Source organism: Sebastes fasciatus, chromosome 4, assembly GCF_043250625.1.
Source record: "Sebastes fasciatus isolate fSebFas1 chromosome 4, fSebFas1.pri, whole genome shotgun sequence".
NCBI classification, from domain to species: domain Eukaryota; kingdom Metazoa; phylum Chordata; class Actinopteri; order Perciformes; family Sebastidae; genus Sebastes; species Sebastes fasciatus.
In genome coordinates, this window is record NC_133798.1 from 15,856,661 (window position 1) to 15,868,756 (window position 12,096).

At 41.7% G+C, this 12,096-nt stretch overlaps 1 protein-coding gene across 2 annotated transcripts in view; it reads right to left on the bottom strand.

Annotated features, from left to right (window-relative positions):
- Positions 1-12,096, bottom strand: part of ldlrad3 (low density lipoprotein receptor class A domain containing 3) — a 95,772-nt gene that overhangs the window by 47,756 nt on the left and 35,920 nt on the right. The gene's annotated exons all lie outside the window — the stretch shown is intronic.

Genomic DNA, 12,096 nt, shown 5'->3' on the forward strand with positions numbered 1-12,096 from the left:
TCGGCATGCTGAACTGCCAACTCCGTTAAATACGCTACGCTCGACTTCACCACTCCACAGACTGTATGGGTTGTACCTGCTGTGCTAGTGGGCCAATTACACGTCACATTTAGATGCACCAATCAGACTTTTACAATTCAAGTGTAAACTTTTTTAATGCAGAAACAAATTGGCTATTTGAATCAGCCTGATATCCGATCCGGTGTCAGTATCGGTGCATCCCTAGTCCCATTAAATCAAAGGACGCTTGCGGTGATTGGCTCCGAGCAAAACCATACAAAATAGCATTTTTTTTTCTAGATCTGGGTACAAAAAGGATTGAAAGCAGGAATCGTTTGACTGGAGAAGTTTTAATACTACTTGGTACTAGGTTATTTTTGGTCAATACATTAAAAGGTATCCAGTACCGATACCCAGCCCTATGGATTATTCCCTTCCAGTAAATTGCATTATAATCAAAAGCTTAAACCTTTAAGTGAGAGCTACTCGTGTTGTAATCATTCTTATTGGAGACAAAGAAAGGAAACACTACCAATTACAGCTAAGACATTATTATGATGATATTAGTTAAATAAGACTAGAGGGTAATGCCAGTGAGGGAACAGCATTATAAACATTTTAAACATTACAGAACAACAAAAGGATGGAACAACCCACACACTCAAACACACAGGGAGAGGGGGAGAGCGAGTGGGCATACTAGACATCTCAAAGCAAGCCACCCAACAGTCTTTCTGTTTTTCTCTCTCTGCTGAACACAAAGGGTGGAATTGGCCTGCTCATAGGTTGGCATTGTGCCGTCTCAAATGCCAGGGGCGCACATTTTTTCCCTCTACAATGTATTGTGGTGGGCTGATTTATGAGCTCTTTCAAGCTGCGGCGATTATGTGTAGCGAGGGGGGGGGGGGCGAGGCATAACAACCACGATGGTTTGGAGCGCCCTGTCTCCAGGATGAAATGTAATCCGCTGAACGCGGGAGGAAGCTGGGATAGTGCCCGATCTCTGTGTCTATAGTCTGGAAAGCCTTTGTTTACCTGGACAGCAGAGGCCTTAACCACCCAAATCTCATTTTGCATGGTATATCACATTCATTAGAGTCCAGGGAGAGACACAGACATGGCTTTGAGCTTCAGCAACATATAAATGAAAAAATACAAAAACATGCCATTGTGGAGGGGTAAATTGAAATTCATCTGGCCACAAACAAAGGCAATATCATAATAATAATAATGCTTCTATTTCTACATTCTTTTATTTTGTACTTATTTTGTGAAATAAAGGAAACATATTCTGGTCTGGAAATATAAAGTTTGCTTTTGGAAAATACAACTATCGTCTTCTCTGCATGGCCATGGATCCTGACTTTTTTTTTTTTTCATTTGCTTGGCAGGCTCGGCTAGAAGGACAGCTCTGTTATTGCTCTGAGATTCCTCATTCACTCCCTCCTCTCTCATCCCAATCCTCATTACCACTTCTACTGCTGGCAGGATTCATCTGACCCAGTGTTTGTGTTCCAAATTAGCTCAAAAGTCACATGAAGGGCAAGCTCATGAAGGGAGAGTCGTGGGTGGGAGAGAGACAGCGCTGTTTGGAAGCATATAGAGCTAATGTGCTTAGCTGTATTCTGGGGATGTGTGGCCCCTTTTATAGCCCGAGCTGAGCCGTCTTCAGAGCAAGAAGAGGAAAGAAATTAATTAGGTGGAATTTGAGGGTGTAAGAAATGGTAAAGACACAAATTTATTACGTTTTCCTTTGATGACACTGTGAAGGTGTCCTGTTTTAATCCAGGTCTGGGACTTCAAATCCAAGGTAATGCTGATTATTTTCAGCACCTCTGCCTTACTCTACAACCATCGCTCGGTTTCTAGGTTTGAACTGCATTAGTCCCGTGCCAACTATTCTTTCTCTTCTCTGAGCCTTTGGTTGTTTACGAAAAAAGCAGGCAGGTTATTGGGCGGCTTCCAAACTTAGTCCTCCAGTGTTCAGCTGAGCAGCATAAATGAAAACGAATGAGGTTAGCAGTCGAGCTCGATTCCTTGAGGTGAGACTATCACTAGCAGAAAAACATGGTTGGATCACACCGAAAACGCACAGTTGGAGGACGGGACACACAAACAAAGTCACATTAACACACACATAAACATGCCCTCCCTCTCTCCCTCTCTATCTATCTGTTTTACGGCCACAATTACAGGCGCACACACACACTGAGGTGCCTAGTTTGACATCTGCCTAACATTTCTTCCGCAGGAACATTTTTAATTGAAAACACTGCACTGTACTTTCTCCAAACATCCATACCTCATTTTTTTTTTACTATCTTGGATTTAAAATAACAACAACAACTCAAAGGATTCTATCTAAAAGGAAAAATAACGTTCACATCCAGACCGGGGAGTGTAGCACCGTGGCAATATTTTGGGTTTAAAAGTAAATCATTTGATAATCTAAAATGAAGTTGAAACAGAATGTTTGTCTCCTACTCCCCGTCTGTATCTCCCTTGTGGCTTTGGCATTCATGTCAGGCTGAATCTGACAGCGTAACTCCTGTTGCAGACAGTGTGCTTTGCTCTTCCCCAAATATGCACCTCTCTGCCCCTTCTCTCAACACTTCTCCCCTTTTCTCCCTCTCCTCGATTCCCCAGAGAACAGAATAACTTGTTCGGCGCAGGTAGGATCCGTCGTGATGGGCATGCATGATTGACGGAGTGAGGAGAAAGACTGGAGGAAGAGACTAACAAGAAAGCAAACAGCGCGAGTGGAGCGAGTGGAAGAGAATAGAAGCCCGCGAAGGAGCGGAGACAGCTGAGGGCTTCAAAGGTTTCTCTGACCTTGCTGAGCATTTCTTAGGGGAGGAAATCAATAGGTAATGGAGTCAGGGTGTAAGCAAGAAGGGCAAGGGTAGTTTCAGTCTGGAGGGCTCGGGGATCAGAATAATCATTCTGTACGTTTCACTGTCTGAGCCCTGCACGCTAGTTGTGCAATGCAATAACATTCCGTGTGCAGGAAGAGGCATTGCAACATTATAAAGCTGCCTTCATCTCGAGGGCCAAGCGTTTACGGGCCAACGGCGCTCTGCAAAGCCATCAAACTTCGTGCAAGATGAGGAAGCGAGAGTGGCTCGTATACCATACAAGCGGGCGCGTGTGCAAAATATCAGCAATAATTCAACAACTCCCGATAAAAGGGGAGGGAAAGCAAGGACGTACAGTGAGAAAGCAGCGAGCGATCTGCCAGATAATAGCCCTGCTGCAATATTCATCACAGAAAGCAACGTGCTGCTGAAATTGCCTTGTTTGAACTGGTAGCGTCCCAGCGCTGCATTGTAAAAATGACAAGGCTGCATTTCTTATTCCTTTGAAGATTTCGAAGCAATCGTTTTTGTCTAATTTGTGACTATTGATTGGATGAGGATGGCGTTCAATCTAAAAGACAAAACTGGAAGAGGAAAAAGAGACAGCAGGAGAGAGAATCAGACTAAGAGACTGTATGTAAGACGCTAATCAATATTTCATCCCTGTTCCTTGGTATTAATTACAGCAGCTCATTGATCAGTCAACCATTACGTACATGGGGATGCACCCCGACTCAGTCCCATTAAACTTCCTCTGCTTTTCTAACTTTTCCTGCTATTAGTGCTCCATATTCTCTTCATTTGCTCTTCATTTCCTTCTCTTCTCTTTTCTATTTTGCTCTCTAGAGTTTTTTTTCTGAGCTGGGACTTAAACAACACGCATAAACCGAGACACGCTCCCAAACTCCTCCGATCTCAGAGCAAAGAACACCTATGCACAATGAAGCAGAGCGTGAAAAGAAGACAACAGAAGAAGAACAAAAACCTATCTGTCAGCAGTATACGGCTCTTTGTGTTCCGAGTGAGTGCATTGGTCACTGTTCTTATCACATAAACACACGCTCCTAATCTTCGCAACCCCTTCCGTACACGTGGTGGGTTTGAGTGTGAGCCTCTATATCTAAATCATAACCTGTCTCAAGAGTCTTTTTAGCTGTTTCCACCCCTGCTGTCTAAGAGAACTTTGTTGTTGATAAGCATTTAGCGGCTCTTTTGAACTCAACATCCCGCGGGCATTTTTGTGGAGGTCAGTACACAGAAAAACGAAAAAAGCACCATTGATGTTGCTCGAGGCTCCGGCTGTGTTATGACTGCAGAGAGCAATAATGTGATAATATTCCAGTAATCCACTGAACTGAATTCATTTTGCTCATAACGTTGTGAAGAGCTAACAGGATCAATAAACAGTGCATCGGGTAATGAAAACTCTAAATGGTTATATCCCTCATTGTTATGAAGTATTAATAGACTTTTAAACTAACTGAAAAAACATCACCCCCCTTGTGTGGGCCTCCAATTTGCTGTCCTTCCTGTGTGTCTCCGAGTGATTGAATAAAGCAAGCCAGGAGGGAGAGTCGCTACTGGCTCCTACGCTTTACACATACAAATAGGTGAGGTTGCAGCAAATTTTATTGCATAAAGAAGGCGGGTCAAAGGTTTAATCTGTCTAGTGTTGGTGATTTTCCCCTTCATAAATGGTTTTGTTAAAAGCCAGACAATATCACTTTTGCTGAAAAGTACCCCTGTGGCCACAAGTGACAATTAAAGAATAATAATGGTAAATTCTAAAATGTGTAGCTCAAGTAACAGAGGAGTCATCAAGTCAGCGAACTGACTCGGCAATATCAGCAATAGTCGTCTAAAGTGTGCTAACATTGGCTACCATTAGCTGCTGCTGGACCAAATAAGGCCTTTGCAGTAAAAACCCCAGAGTGCATTGAATTGAGCAATGGCTCATTTTATTGCTTATGAATTCAACGTGTCATTTGAAGTGGAAGATTGTGTTATTTCTTCTATCTTCTTGCTTTAAAGCCTGAATGGCTAAAATGATCCATTATTTCACAAGAAAAAGGGGGAATCGTTAGAATGAAGTCACGGAAAACGAATTTCTGTAGAAGAAAACTCTTTTTGATTCTGACTCATCCTATTTATCATCGTGTGATTCATCAGATGTATCTTGCGACCCCTTTTGGGGGGGGTCCATGGGGACCATTGCTCTAAAGAAAATGAGGGAACATCCTGTTTGTGACTGGAATCCCCAAGATTACTGGTAATGTCAATTAGATACTGAGCAAGTGGCAAGACAGGCACATTAGTCTTGATTAAAGGAACAGTGTGTAGCATTTCAGGGGATCTATTAGCAGAAATGAAATATAATATTCATAACTATGTTTTCATTAGTCTACAATCACCTGAAACTAAGAATCTTAGGTTGCGTCAGAAATCGTACATTATGTATTACATACTCAATCGGTGTGTACTATTGTTAAACAAACTTTAGTGTGAATAGTAGTATGTATCTTTTCAGACGCACTGAGCAGTAATTTACGTTGTCACTTCCTGAGAGCCTCCGTGCCAGTTGTAACCACGGTAACCTGTGCCAACCTCATGTGAGCAAAACGGCATTGTCTGTTATGAACATTGTCGTTACTAGCACAATACATTGTGGTATATTTATGCCTCCGCAGTGACCAGCGTTGCATATTGTAATATTTCACCGGAAGTAGTATGCAATTCGTGCCCTATTGGTTTCATACTAAGGTTTCGAACATACTAAAATATCTCACATACTGTTTTAGCGTACTAAATAGCGTGTTAGTATGGAATTTCGGACACAACCTCAGTCTCTCTCTTAATCTCTCTAGCTTAGAATGAGCCCTTCATATCTACCTAAAGAGCGGGTCCTGAAGGCCACCACAGTTCTCCGACACGCTTGTGAAATTGCGGTAACAAGAGTCGCAGAGTGCAAAACCGTGGTACCACCAACCACCGTCTGACTTCCGTTGCTCCTAAAGTAGTGTTATTATGCTGAGCAAGGGGAACGGCGTTACCATTGTTTTGCCCTCGGCGGCTCACGTTACTGCAGTCTTGGAAAGGGAGGAGTGAGCGGAGGGGTACTCAGTTGGTTGCAATCCGCAACCACACCACTAGATGTCAGCAAATCCCACATACTGTACCTTTAAAGACATGCAATGCATTTTGAGCAGAATATGAGGAGATGAGTGAGCAGCCCTTCTGTGTGGATGATTCTGTGTGCTCTGATCTTTGCTCTTTAAGAGCCACTGGCCCTGCTGATGGCCCTTCCAGTTAAAAGCAGAGTAAAAGTTGAACTTGCACTCGTCTGTAAGTGTTTAATTCTGAATACATGACTTCCTCCACACATAGAAGCCACGGCCTCAGCTTGCATGACCGCTAGTTTAGAACACATCCTTTCTTTTCTCTCTCTCTCTCAAACTGTATTTCTGTCCATCTCATCTTTGATTCCCCACTTCTTGCTCTAAACATCATGTCCACTCACCCTTTCGGCCCCGCTACGCATCTGTCCTCGCTCCCCTGCTCATGCCCTGCCTAGACAAGGGCAAAGAGGCTAATCCTGGCTCTGAGGCCCAGTAAGCTCAGTCAGCTCTCCTTCTTCTCTCCTCTGTCAGGATCCATTTCGTCTAACACTCTCTCAGGCTGTCGTTATGGACACCGGAGAGCAGGGTGGTGCTTTTGACCTCTTTGTGCGAGGAATTAGTCAGCAGCCTGTCACTGAATCTTTGCTTGAAAAACCCCTCAGACCTGCCAACACATATGCAGAGGCACACTGACGTAGAGCAGATGCTCCATATTGGAGATACTGTAAAAGCTACTGATATGTTTTCATCTAAAATCCAGTTACGTGGTGCAAAGACGAGGTTACCCCAAAAAAATTGGACTTGATTAAAATGATCTGCAGGGGGGTCCTGGCCTTGAAAGCAGGACAGCAAATACAATAAGCTGCATCTTTAACTCAATAAGACTCGGGCTGGAGTTATTACATCTCTTCTCTCAGCCCAGACTGTTATTAAAGAGCCAGCGAAAAGTATTTACATGACTCGAGTTGACCCTTGTGCTGGAGGGGACCGGAAGAACAAACAAACAAGAGAGGAGCAGCAGGGCTCGGGAGGAAGGGAGAAGCCTCTCTCTTCTAGGTGAATAAACATTCCCCTGACCATTCGAGAGACAATTCCTGACCTGTGAGGCGTAGCAGACTGGGACACAAGTGAATAAATAAAGGAGAGAGGCAAATGCAGACCAGACCTGAACTTCCTCCCCCATTGATAGCACTGGAATAAAATATAGTCAGGTCAACAAAAAAGGCAGAAAGAAGTTTATTTCCGCTGGTGAAAAATGAAAATCTGCCAGGCAGTGTCATTCTAAGTGCATGTGTGGGTGGTTCGGTCTTGCAAAGCACTTTAGTACAGATTGGATCGATGCATCCCAGTATGTGCAAGTCAGCGCGCTTTGCAAAACTGTATCAAAGTTTTACAAATTTCATACAGATTTCAAAAGAAAATTGATCTTCCCATGTTCCGCCAGGTAATTTGCAAATATAAAAAATGATTTGTTCTCCTTGGTGCTTCCCCCGTTAGCTACATAGTTTCCAAAAATACTCATTAATGAGACACCAGGGAGATGTCACCATGTGTGACCTTTACCTCAGGCTCTGCGCAGGTATTCCCTGGATCAGAGATACGCACATCAGCACAATCTGCTGGCTGAACAGCGTGGGCTTACGAGGGATCTACTCTTCAACTACAGCTGCCTTCGGGTGCAAATGTGCGTGGTAAAAATAGAGACTCCTCCTGGAGCAAAATATGTAGCAGAGAATGTTATGAGTTCACAAATACATAAAGTTGTATGTATATATGTGTGAGTATATACTGTATGTGTTAAATGATCTGGTTTCATCCCTGGTCACTTACAATGGAATAAATAAGGAAAGCAAGTGGTCAAAAGTAGGTCTGGGAGATAATTCAATATGATAATTTATCATCTTTCAATGGAATTGCATCGTGATTAAATCATATATCGTGATACACAGTTGCGTCATCTAATTGGTTATAATAACAAGCACATACTAACTTGAATTTCTTATTGGAATACCCCAGTGTAGTTAAATCACACTATTGTCTTAATCTGATTACTGTATTTGTGTGCAGTGCATGCATGTAAACATAGCCAGTGCATAGCTGGAAATATTTATTTATTTTTTCTTTATAATTTCACTTGAAACTTATAAATTCTTAATTAAATAAGAAAATCTTCTGTACTATTCTGTAAGTATTTAATTAACACAGGAGTATACAAAAATGGGTTTTACCATGTGGTTATTTCATATAGACTCAAGCTCTCAAAGTTAACGCGATAATAACACGTTAACACAATTTTTTTGAACACCTCTAAATTCATTAAAGCAAATGCTCTTTAGCGGGTGCAGTTTTAAAGGTAGAGTGAAGATACTGGTATCATATGAAACTGGATAACCTAAGGAATCCATTTGCACCAACCACGTCATACTAGGAAGAAGGTTAAATAATGCTCTAAACTTAGGCTAAATTTTGGCGAGGAAAAACTGGCAAGGCCATTTTCAAAGGTACCCCTTGACCTCTGACCTCAAGATATGTGAATGAAAATGGGTTCTATGGGTACCACGAGCCTACCCTTTACAGACATGCCCACTTTATGATGATCACATGCAGCAATTACATATTTTAATCAATTGACAGCCCTAATTTAGACTATTTATTTATTGAATTAGAAAAAAAGCATGCTATATCTTGATATATATTGTTATCAAGATATGAAATGACCTATATCGATATAGAATATCTTGGCCATACCGCCCAGCCCTAGTCAAAAGTGATCAAAAAAGCTACAAATATCCACATTGATGGACAATTAAAACACATGTTCTTGGAAACCTCATGACAGAGGCCACCTGCTCATATTACAGATGGGAGGAAATTGAATATCCGGTGGTGGTCAACACTGATCTGCCTCCGTGCTAATGACTGTGAATGCAAAGGACAGTGGCCAGGCATCATCAGATACACTGTGTTATTTCCTAATTGGTTATATAAAAGGTAAATGAAAAGTCAGTCCAATAGCAATATTCCACAAAATAAAAGTATTTTTTTAGTACTTTCTGAGGAGCCTGCACTGAAAAACACTTTCCATGTAGCTCGATGACAGAAGGAGAATAAGTTGAGTCAACAAACTCTCTTTCAAGTCAGCATATTTACCATCTCCCTCTGTTAAATATATATATATAACCGTGAGTGTGTGTGTGTTTTCTTAGAGAGGGGTGTCTAATTATGATTCTTCTTGCAGAGAATCCAGCACTGCAGTCTAAAAGCTTCCAGGCACTGTGTTCTCCTCAGATAATAGACATCCTGCTGTTGCAACCATAATGAGTCCTCCTCTATACCTCCTCTGCTCCCCTGCTTCTTCTTTCCTGACTCCCTTGTCTCCCCCCTCCCTCCCTCCGCCTATCTGTCTGACCCTGCAGAGCCCCTAATGGAGCCAGAGGTTTGTCTGGGGATTTTTTGTGAAAGCAGTCGCCGGAGATATCGACTGACAACTAGCCATCTTTTTGAAGATAATAAGGCCCACTTATGCCAGAGCAGATAATGTAGATGTCGACAACAAACACAAAATAGTCCTCTGACAGACAACCAGAGAGGCAGGCTGAGTTTGATGCTTTATGATAACTTGCTTTCATCTTTAGCGGGATAGCATGTAGTGTCAGCAGCAGACAAAAAGTTTTGCTTGTCTAAAGTGAAAGTACTCGAGGTGAATTGGAGTGTAATGAACTGAAACAAGAGCTGTGCGATTAGATTAAATCAGGAGCACTTAATGTATCTAATTCTGAGGCAATTAGTCTCAATGCATCGGGATATTATTTTTCCCGGTCTGACAGTGGCTGACAGTTTAAGGCCATTGAGTGATGAGAATCTGGGGCACAGAACCCATCTCATCATCTAAGTAGAGTAAGACTCTCTTTAAGTTACAGGGATGTCAGTATAGAGGTGCCCTAAAGAATATAGTCTCGGACACCTCTTGAAATGTTCCTATTTATAGAACTTAAAATGACAAAGGCATAACTAACTAAGAAGCAGTGGTGGAGGAAATATTCAGACATTTTACTTAAGTAAAAGTACCAATACCACACTGTGAAAATACTCTGTTACAAGTCAAATTTAAAATGTAAAATGTTACTTAAATAAAAGCATGTAAGAAAAATGTACTTAAAGTATTAAAAGTAGGGCTGTCAATCGATTCAAATAGTTAATCGTCGCGATTAATCGCAAATTAATCACACATTTTTTTATATGATCAAAATGTGCATTAAGTATTTAATACTCTTATCAACATGTGAGTGGACAAATATGCTTGCTCTACGCAAATGTATGTATGTATTAATTATTGGAAATCAATTAACAACACAAAACAATGACAAATATTGTCCAAAAACTCTCACAGGAACTGCATTTAGCATAAAAACATTATGCTCCAATCATAACATGGCAAACTGCAGCCCAACAGGCAAAAACAGCTGTCAGTGTGTCAGTGTGCTGACTTGACTATGACTTGATCCAAACTGCATGTGATTATCATAAAGTGGGCATGTCTGTAAAGGGGAGACTCGTGGGTACCCATAGAACCCATTTTCATTCGCATATCTTGAGGTCAGAGGTCAAGGGACCCCTTTGAAAATCGCTATGCCAGTTTTTCCTTGGCAAAATGTAGCGTAAATTTGGAGTGTTAATTAGCCTCCTTGGTCCTCCATGGTTGGTACAAATGGATTCCTTAGGTTTTCTAGTTTCATATGATGCCAGCTTCTTCACTCTAGCTTTAAAATCAAGCCCGCTAACCAAAAATTGGAAGTTGCGTTAATGTGTTAAAGAAATTAGTGCCGTTAAAACGAATTTGCGTTAACGCGTTATCGCGTTAACTTTGACAGCCCTAATTATAAGTGAAAGTACTCATTGCAGAAAAATGTCCCCTGTGACCGACTATTATATCATTAGATTATTATTACATGCGTAAAGTCAAAGCAGGATTTTACTGTTGTAAAAATATTTAAAAATATTTATAAATAAATATAATAGCTATATACACTGTATATACAGTATATATAGGTAGTTTCATTTAAAACAATCATATCATATTTTATAAGCCATTCATACGATTTGTGTGCAAAAATCTTCATCTGAAAATTAACTAAATCTGTCAAATAAATTCCGTGGAGTAAAAAGTACAATATTTCCCTCTGAGATGTAGTGGAGTGGAAGTAAAAAATGGCATGACAAGAAAAGACTTAAATAAAGTACAAATGCCCTTAGTTACATTCCACCACAGCTAAAAAGATTGATGACAGCAAAGTTTGGCTATGTGTGTGTGTGTCTGTATTTGTGCTGGCATGCCATGGGACACAACTTTGCTGAAAGTAGTCAGCCCGTTCCCTGAGCTGCCAACAAGAGAGAACAGTGAGAGAAGTGACTGCTGGAGGAGGAGAAAGGAAGAAAATGAGAGAGATGACAGAATGGAGGACAAACCTATGTGAGGGAGGGTTTTTTTTGACAGGGAATTAGCTGTGTGTAAAAAAGAAAAAAATCCCTGCAAGAAGATGGTTATGCTTTTCTAATTGGAAACAAGCCTCTGTGAAGCAAATTACAAGCCAAAAGCCAAAAATCATCAGATGAGATCGGGCGCAGAGAGGAGTGAAAACGAGAATGCGAGACCGTTAAAGAGATGAATATATGGGGAGATGGTGGTGTGGGGGGGGGGGGTTCCATTCAGTGTGGCGGGGCCTCAAAGTCAATCTTCATCAGCTATCCCGTCTTTGTGTGCAGCTCTGGCTGTGATGGGAGGGGGAAGAGGAGGAGCAGCGGACTAGACAGATCAAAGCCAACTAAAAGTGAGGATCAAAACGGAACTATTACTGTAGCCTTACAGTAGAATTATGCATGTGCCACTATTCCTGCGCACACAAGTAATCGGCCTTTGCTTTGATGGTATTAAGTTTTGCCCCGGTGCTAAACTGGGGCCGTGAGTCTGGCGGGGAGGAGGACGTGTGCACGCTGAGGGGGAGAGGTACGGATTGAGGAGAGAAGTTCATTTAAATTGCCAGAGAATTAGGTTTAAATGGCCTTTATGGCTCTATGGGGAGGGACGGGAGAATGCTGGACGGTGAGAGAGGAGTTCAGGAGTTGAG